The following is a 10,270-nucleotide window of genomic DNA, read 5'->3' as shown; positions in this document are numbered from 1 at the left end:
CCTGAAAAGTTCTGAGCTGTATCTCGTGATTCATCAGTCTCTAAACCAATAGCTACGAGTTGTTTCGAGCATGAATCCCCCCCCCCCCCCCTCTCGCAGTATCAGCCCAGAATCGTTTCAACCATCAATCTCTTCCTTATTAGACTTGCAATATCTGCTCCATGGCCATGTCTTCTTGTTGCAGTTAGGGGAGGGTTTGGGATGCCGAGGACGGATGATAGAGAAATGTAGTGGAGTACCGGTATGGGCAGAGCAGGAAGAGATATGCATGACATTTAGACAGAGATACATGAGGAATGGTTGCGTCTGTCACTTTCTGCCCTCCTGTCTCCACCCGGTGGTCTCTGCCGCTTTGTCCATTAATGTCGGTGGCTCATAAAGAGTTCTGCGCGACCCTATGTTCAGGTCGTAAAAACCGAATTAAAATATTAAATCTGTCAAGCCCTGTCCTCGTAAATAACGCCATATATTACTGTGGCTGAGACATTTTATGAGGAGGAGAGGAGCAGGCCTATTTTGGGTTGGAGCTCAAAAGCTACTGCATCACTGCCCCCACCTGTGGACTCAGCTACAGTAATTATTCTCCGTGCAGAGTGATGGAAAGCAAAGAGGGAATCAATAGTGGGGACAAGGTTACGATGCAGATAGTGAGACTGAGGAACAAATAATAATCCAAAAACTTGCCATGACAAGTCCCTTATGCCCAGTTCACGGAAGATTTGTTTTTCAAAGTTGGTGACACATTTATCCACGTATGCATTACTATGTTTTCATTTTAAAAGGCATAATTTTTTGTAATGTTTACATACAACAATCAGCTGCGTTACTCTGGACATAGGTGTAATTTTCAAAGGCGATCCAGAGGACACCCTTCCATGGTTTAAGGTCTTTGGTTCCTTGTATCCATTCCTGGTGACCACCATAAACACAGATAAGGTAAGATGTTTAAAGTTAGAAATAAAATACTTTATTTCTTTTTATTTTTCTATAATTTTATGAATGTTTTTGATCAGTTTCATTGTTTATCTTCAATTCTACAAACCTAGAAGAACAATATATAAGTTATAATTACTTATATGGATTGTGCTCGGGGTAACAGCTGCAGTTTTCATCAAAGATATGTGCAGTTTATATTTCTGAATTTTCAGTCTCAGTAGGAAGAAAGTGTGTGTTGATTTGGTCCTTTCATTTAATTAAATGCATAAGTCTCCTTTCATTTTTAAACAATAAACCAAAAATAAACTTAGAAAACATTTTGCTTGCTGCAAGGGACATAAGACATAATAGCTGCAAGTTTGCTATTCCCAATGGACTTGGCACTATGTAGTTGAACTACACAAGATAAAGCACATGCTGGATTCCTAACATGCCTATTGTTCCACAATGTCTCCATAAGATTTCACTTAAGCCTGATTTCTATCCACAGTTGACCTACCTCCCTTGGCAGTCTAGTCCTGTGGTCCCTGAGATCATATCCATTAGCATTAGCATGTGGAAGGGATGTTGGGATGGACTTCCACCTGCTACTGGGCAGCTGCTTCTACCCGCTCAGCTAATAGGCTGGCAGGTGGCCGGGACAACGCAAGTGTTTCTCAGCCAGGAAGAAGAAGAGTGAGGACATCAAGTCTCCCTGTATCCTGGATCAAAGATGAAAAGGCTTCTGCGGCATGAAAATAAGTCATGCACACACAGCCACAGACGCACACACACTCCAAGAAACAGCGCAAGCTGTAACACATACACGTGCACATCCATAAAGTTAAACGTCTTGCAGCATTTGCTCTGAACACACTGATCTAATATATTTTAGTTGTATGCATGCACACTCCCTCTCTTTGCTTTTTCAGCACACACATACACAAGCACAGGCTTTGAGCTTCGTAGAATAACCTTGGCACCAGCATGGTTCCTGCTCAGGCAGTCTGGTAGATAGATGGTTTTCAGCACAGGCTGGCACGGGCTTTTCATTAAGTTCATCACCATTCCAGAGGAACTGGCCATGAGTTTGGGATTTCTTCCCTTTTATTTCTTTCAAAATTACTCCTTGATTCTCCTGTACTGCACTTTACCTGTTCTTCTCTTTTTCTCTTTTAACAGCGGCCATCCATTTTCACTCGTCCCCTCTTCTCTCCTCTCCTCCTCCCTTCGCTTAATTAGGATGTGGGCGAGCTGGTTGTCGGTTGAGTAAGTTCAGTATCAGATGATTAATTGCTAGAGGGGGGTACAGCAGCCCAGGGGCAGTATGGCTGGGGGAACACAAGGTTACGCGATGGTGTAACCCCACTCCACTCTCCATCCCATTCTTTTCTTCCCTCTCTACCTTTATCTCTCTGTTTCAGCAACTCCTCTCTTTTTCTCCTCTCTTCATCTCTGTCTCATTTACCCTCTCATTCTCCCCTGACTCCTTGTATATCTGTTGTAAAACAAAATCTCCACATTTCTCTCTCTGACCTGCGTATGTTGTCAGTGAGTACCGGTCAGGGCTGCCTCAAAGTGGGAACATTGCTGCACATATGTGTGCTGTTAATTAAGATAAAAAGGCCAAAGACAGATGAACAGCACTGTAAACCAGCTGTTCATCACTGGAATCATCATTAATGGCATGCATTCATTAACAAGTCTGATTTTACGCATTTCATATGGTCGGATTGCTCAGCTGCACACCGTCTCCCTCTGTGATTTGTAGCAATTTTCGTCTGAAGTTTGCACTGGTCAGTGGTTGGCTGACCTTGGCTGCCAGCAGGTTGAATGTGTCAGACTGGGGGTATGATTAGTTTGCAGATAGTGGACCTTGTCTTCGGTTAGCTAGAGGGCAGAAAATCTATCATGTGATTGGTTGGTTGGCACAGTGGTCTGCAGTGACAACATCAAGCAGGAACTTAGTCTAGACCCTAAATTTAGATTAATGGAAGCGTAGCTGGGTAAGTTTGCAATTAATAGCAGTGACCTGCAGGAGCTATACGTATTACTAAAGTCTGAACAGAGCTGGACAACCCCCTGACCCGCACACACCTCTAACACTCGGTCACTGGGAATAGAGACCTCATCTATTTTCTCGGGGTTCCTTTATATTTACACTCGTTTGACTTCACTGCTTCTTGCAAAATATTGTTCGGCAGGTAGCATGCATTTTGTTTATTATGCAGAGTCACAATATGCCCGCTCTTGTGTAGAGACAGCGGCCCACCTTGAACAAAGCATATTCCGGGACAAAATGCTGCTTCAGCTGTTTGCATGGAACTCATCTTCGACCATTTTCTCCGTCTCCATTCTCTCTGCTGTTTTCAGTTACATTCCACTTTTCTGACCCCTTTTTCTCATTTTCTTCCTCCCTCATTTCTCAGTATTTTCACTTTCTCTCCCTCCATTGCCTTATGTCGACTTTCTCTCGCTCCATCATATCGAGCTGTCCGTCAGTGTGGGGCCTCGTGTCTCTCGGTCTTTGATGGATGGGGAACACGTAGGAGGAGCAGCCTTCCTTAATAGACACGGCGGATTGAAACGCTGGGGAAGTAAATGTTAAGGGCCTCATAAAACATCCACTTTCCCGCCCTCGTCCTGTGCTGCCCTCCCCCACATCACCCAAACACCTCCCTCCCACAATCACCCTCCCCTTCCTCCGTAAATCTCCACCCACAGTCCACTGCTGCCTTATCAGTCCCTGGCAAATGTTAACAGTCTTAGGACTCGGATGCCTGTGTGTTTAGATGGATAGACATTTGGATTTGTGTATGTGTGCTCGCAATTGTAGTCATCTGCCTCAAAAATGACCTGATTATTTCCTTCTGTGGAATACAAATAATGATAGAGGGACTCGCGAGAGAGCAGCACACCTTCAGCCCCAATCGGACATTTCTGCGAGCTGTACATCAGATTATGTGTCAGTTTTCTGCAGTGACATGTCACAATGTGTATACACAGTGACCATGGAAGCCCTTTGCCCCTGAACCCAGGTAACTGTCAGCTCTCTCTGTGTTCTAGAGATATAGGAAGAGGATTAAAAAGACACTGGTAAGGTTGATTTATTTCCTTACGCCCCAGGCAGAGACAAAAGAACCATGTTAAAGAGCCTTCATCAATAAGCCGGTGCTCAGGTTATCATGTTTGCAGGAGGCGAAGGTCGACTTTTAAAGGTATGGCTGCAGGGTGATAGCTGAACCACCAAATAACTCAATTCCCCACAAATTTGAAGGGTCAAGAGGAGTCAAGGACAGAGGCAGGGTGAGGATAGGTGGAAAGTGAATTTAGTGGGAGAGAAGAGGCTTGCTGTTTCATCTGGAGCACTGACCCTGCTCATAATTCCAATCGTCTGACTTGTTTGATCCAGCAAAAAAAAAAAAAAAAAATCCCACTGCGTGAAAGGAATTGTCTTACCCTTACATCTCTATCATGTGCTAGTGTGCACATCCATCTATCCATGTATCCACCTTTCTATCTATAAAATCTCACAGTAGAAAATATTGTGTGTATGTGTCTCAAAAGACACCATAATGCAGGAGGCATCCAGCGATGAATTAGAATCCCTTTGCCCATACAGCCTCAATAATTTAATTGTTTTTAAAAAGTTTCAGTTGTATACTACAGTCTTTAAGGTGAAGGTCATCATATTACAGGAATATAAGGCAAAAGACATCATCTCCCTGGTGCACTGTTGTTCCCCGATGGCAGTGTTTTCTAGCTAACGTCAACAATTGCACAGCAATCTCTTGCATCATAAAATCGTGAGCTACTCAGAAGATTTTAGGACTTGTGCACTGACTTGGTGTCAAAACATAATTTTGTTTTAAGTAGGGGTCTGAGAAGGTACAGGAGACATTGTTCTACAGGTAATGAGCAAAAAATATTTGCTGAATAGAGATATCTATCACTGAAATGAGCATGTCAGCACATTATAGAGAGCACCCTTTGAGAACAGAGACGATGGCAATGCTACTTCAGCTGTAAATACTTTTAAGTGGAAGATAGACCATGCATATTGATTACAGCGTGTTTGTGCACATTAGAAATTTGTGCGATGAATCATTTGTATACGACTGACTCTTCTGGAGCACAGTTTGGTGAAGGTCACCTAATAATTACTAGAATACAACAGTTGTATTTTTTCCACTCTTTCACTATGTTTTAGAGGCAAAATTAAACTTTTAGCTATTTTCTTCTTTTAAAGCTGCATTGTTAATTAAAGAAGGAAATCAAAACTGCTGAACTGAACCAAGCTGTTTACTGTTCTGATTAACTGTCACAGGTGAAATCTGTATGATTTATAATCACAGGAGCTCCAAAACTGCTCCAAAGAACTGTAGTTTAAGAAGAAGTCCACAGTCATATCTATTTCTACAGTCTGAAGTGACCCATGTTAGCGGTCCTGAATGGTATGATATATTGATTACAGTAAAGGAAATCATAATTTACAAAATGTATGTATTTAATAAGACTAGCAAACAAGACTTTAAACACAACAGATAAATATTTACAAATCAAGAGCAGTCTCCCCCTGCTGGCCATCTAATAGAATGCAGTTTTTTTAGCCTAAGTCCATCCTTTATATACAGTCTGTGGCAACATCTAAAGGTAATCAGATAACCATTCAAAGCTGCTTAACTGTAAACTGCACAATCTCACCCCCTTAGCAGCATTAAAAAGAACGAGGAAGTTAGTCAAAAATTTTACCCAGGAAGCAGCAGAGCACAAATAAAAATAAAATAATAATGAATGCCTTGTTTATTTCATCCAGAGGGCAAAAATAGGACTCTGCTTGTTTGTAACTGGATTCAGCCAGTGTTTGCTAGTTTCTGCACCGTGAGGTTAAGGTAATAATTTGTTTGCAACATATTGCAATGGCCCTAAGTGGACAAGGTTTGATTAATGGAGGTTTAAGTAAGGCTTGGAACATGAAAGTCTTATTTCTTTCTTTCTCATTTTAATTTAGCCGCTTTTACTTAAGTAAAGAATATAAATTATTCTCCCACCACTTTTAGATGATACCCACCAGAGAAGCTGTAAAGGTGCTGTCTAATTGTTGCTCTTTTTGACCAGCATTTCAGATGTTCTAGCACTATATATGAAATAATTAATCAACTGTGTGCTTTGATCCCCTTATAATTTGTTAAAATGTCAGACTGCGACTTACTGCATGACCGTCCATTGTCATTGAGAGGTCACGTTAAAGTCTAGTCTTCCAATTACCTTCCAAATCAAATCAAATCAAATCAAATCACTTTTCATTGTCACATCACATGTGCAGGCACACTGGCACAGCACATGCGAGTGAAATTCTTGTGTGCGAGCCCCACAAGCAACAGAGATGTGCAAACACAACAACACAAACGAGCAAAATACAAGAATGGCCAACCTGAAACTAATAAATATATGTACAATATATAATAGTGTATGCATTTCTGGATGTGTATACTAAATATTTTCCTACGTGTGTGTGTGTGTGTGTGTGTGTGTGTGTGTGTGTGTGTGTGTGTGTGTGTGTGTATACACATTTTTACAAATTAAATAGTAAGAAAATAAAATAAAATAATAATAATAATAATAATAATAATAAAATATACAGAGTTGAATATGTGCAAAACAAGTGGCATTTATATACAGTGTGGAGTGCATAATGTTGAAGTTCCAGTAGTGAAGCTGAGGTGTCTATGAGGTGTTCAGCAGTCTGATGGCCTGATGGAAAAAGCTGTCTCTCAGTCTGCTGGTACGGGACCGGATGCTGCAGAACCTCCTTCCTGATGGAAGCAGTCTGAACAGTTTATGGCTGGGGTGACTGGAGTCCTTGATGATCCTCCCTGCTTTCCTCAGGCACCGCTTCCTGTAGATGTCTTGGAGGGAGGGAAGCTCACCTCCAATTATCCGTTCAGAGCACCGCACTACTCGCTGGAGAGCTTTGCAGTTGTAGGCGGTGCTGTTGCCATACCAGGTGGTGATGCATCCAGTGAGGATGCTCTCAATGGCACAGCGATAGAAGGTCCTGAGGATGCGGGGGCTCATGCCGAATCTTTTCAGTCTCTTGAGAAAGAAGAGGCGCTGCTGCGCCTTCTTCACTGTTTTGTTTGTGTGTACTGACCACGTAAGATCCTCAGCCAGATGTACGCCAAGGAACCGGAAGCTGCTCACTCTCTCCACAGCAGCGCCGTTGATGGTGATGGGGGTGTGTACTTCTCTGCACCTCCGGAAGTCCACTATCAACTCCTTTGTCTTTGCGACGTTGAGGGTGAGATGGTTGTCTTGACACCAGTGGGTCAGGGCGCTGACCTCCTCCCTGTAAGCCGTCTCATCACCGTTGGTGATAAGACCCACCACTGTAGTGTCGTCCGCAAACTTCACAATGATGTTGGAGCTGTTAGTGGCTGTGCAGTCGTAGGTGTAGAGTGAGTACAGGAGAGGGCTCAGTACACACCCCTGTGGAGCACCAGTGTTCAGTGTGATGGGGGATGAGGTGATGCTGCCCAGTCTGACCACCTGGCGTCTGTCAGACAGGAAGCTAAGGATCCAGCTGCAGAGGGAGCTGCTCAGTCCTAGATCCTGCAGTTTCCTGTCCAGCTTCGAGGGAACGATGGTATTGAATGCTGAGCTGTAATCTACAAACAGCATCCTCACATACGTGTCTCTCTTCTCCAGGTGTGACAGGGCAGTGTGTAGTGTCAGGGCTATGGCATCATCAGTGGACCTGTTGTGGCGGTATGCAAACTGTAGAGGGTCCAGTGAGTCGGGTAGTGCAGAGCAGATGAAGTCCCTGACCAGCTTCTCGAAGCATTTGCTTACGATGGGGGTCAGGGCTACAGGTCGCCAGTCGTTCAATGAGGAGATGGTGGAGGATTTGGGTACAGGGACGATGGTGGCCATTTTGAAGCAGGCTGGGACTACAGACAGAGAGAGGGAAAGGTTGAAGATGTGCGTGAACACTCCAGCCAGCTGAGCCGCGCATGACCTGAGGACGCGGCCGGGAATCCCGTCCGGACCAGTAGCTTTGCGTGCGTTCACCTTCCTGAAGCACTTCCGCACATCCTCCTCAGACACAGTGTGCGCACTGACGTCATCCGCGGTGCGCACACTGTCCGGTCTCATGGTGTTCGCTGTGTCGAATCTAGCGTAGAATACGTTTAGATCCTCACACAGAGAGGCCGTGGTCTGCGGTGTGCTGGTTTTCCCTCTAAAGTCCTGCAATGATTCCTGCAATGATCCTGCTCTTGCAGCTTTCTCTTTTTACTGAGTAGTAAATGGCAAAGCCCAGTCACCAATTTCACTTCATTCAGTGTAATAAAATGAGGTCTTTGCAGCAAAAAAAGTTTTTTTTCCAGATACTTTCCAGAGGCTTTAGGACCAGACTTTTTGGTTTTGTAGGGGAAAAAATGCTGTTATAGGATTTTTTGCTATTTCTGTAAGGAAAACTCTTGAGGTGAAACTACTGTTAGTACATCTTGTTTCTGGTGAGGAGCCTCATTGTTTTAACATGCCTGTATATGCCAGTTAAAATGGCTCCTGCTTTTTGCAGGAGGACATGCTGTTGTTAGGAAGAGGTGATAGGCAAAACTGTTTAAACAGAGTTCCTCTTTTCTAAACAAGAGGACACATGGTCATATATTAAACAGAAAAGGAGGCAAATGAAGACTGATTAAGTGCTATGTGTTGTCTGCAGCTGAATATGCACGTCATTGGGTTTGTGATGAACTGAGCTGATATTGAATTATCATTATTTAAAAACAAATCTGTAGAAAAACAGAAAATCACCTGTTAATTTTCTGCCAGGACATTGTTTTTTACGTAAATTCACAGACTTTTTCATAAATGGTAAAATGGAAAATTCTGTTTATATTACCATTTACAGGCACTTCTCACACGGTAATGTAACTCATTGAATATACTTCTTTATATTCTTACTCATACATTTCAATGCAATTAAAACCTAATACACCCTTTACTCAAAAATTCTTAAATTTAAAATAATCTGTGCTTAGTTATGTTAAATATCCTTTTATTCTATCCTCTTCGACTCAGAAACTACACTAAAATATAATGACAGCATCCATCTCATCATGAAATGACTACACAGCTAATACATGAGCAACATAACTCAAAAACTTTAAAATCTGAGCATTTTTGTTTTCCTTGAAGTCAGTTTGTCCTTATGTAAATGTGTTCATATACATGCATTCAAGTGGCTCCAGAGTGTTTTCTTCAAACAGGATACCTAACAAAGAAATGTAACAATATTTGCACATTTAACAATATCCAGAGTACGTTTAAGCTAGAGGTGTGGTTGTTTTGCCTCAGCCAGATTGTCTGTTCATTCCATGATATGGTATTCACATGTAGTCAGTTATGGCCAAACACTCACTTTTGATTACCAAACTCACTTCATCAATGGATCCGAGCGAACAGTTGTTCTACATTAACACTGTAGTGTCTCTACCTTACCATATAAAGTGCCTCGAGACAAGATTTATTGACTGTTAAGTGGTGCTATATGAATCGCACCCGTGTCCAAAAATCCTCAGCGGTGACCACGCTTAAATGTACTAGTTCAAAATTCTCAGTGCACATCTTTTCTCCGCTGTGCTCAAGATGCTCTCAGCTGTTAAACTGTAGGGAGGGGAGAAAGGTTTGACATATTTCACGACCATAAAATGTTTGAGAAGTCTCCTAAAACAAGGTCACGGTTATTTCCCAAGCAAAAACCTCGACTTGTGTAACAAACTCTAAATCACAACGAATAAGACAGTGATAACACAAGACTAAGTGACACCTGGGGATAGGGGAAGAGCAAGCACAAAGTGAGACACTGTGTGTTTGTACATGTGTGCACACGTGTTCTTGGTACCTCTCTTCATGTACCAGTGCGATGAAGTCCTGAATGCAGCCTGCAGTCTGAATGTTCAGTGCATCAAGTTTAAAGAAAAACTTTTTTTGCTCCTCCATCTCAACTGTTGAACCCGGTCAGGATTTATTCCGAGGAAAAAAGAAGAACAAAATGAAATTTTAATATGTTTTTTTGTTGCTGTTGTTTACTTTGAAGCTAAAAATAAAAAATACAAGTTTAATGGATTTGAACACGTTAGCATTCAAAGCTAGCAAGAAAGAACAGTTTTGCTTTTGATCAGATCAGCTGTGGATTATCATTATTCATTTTCCTATAATACATCGAGTTAGATACACATAACAGCATTCAGTTGCAATATAAGCAGTTTTCTTATTAAAGTACCACACCTACCTTGAAAAACTTCAATCAATAACAACATCAAACTCACCTTGTTTTTGAAGAGAAGGT

The sequence above is a fragment of the Mchenga conophoros genome, linkage group LG4 (assembly GCF_057382185.1).
Source record: "Mchenga conophoros isolate Kocher_MC1m ecotype Shallow Benthic linkage group LG4, M_conophoros_male_GT1.1, whole genome shotgun sequence".
NCBI classification, from domain to species: domain Eukaryota; kingdom Metazoa; phylum Chordata; class Actinopteri; order Cichliformes; family Cichlidae; genus Mchenga; species Mchenga conophoros.
This window is presented reverse-complemented; position numbering follows the sequence as displayed.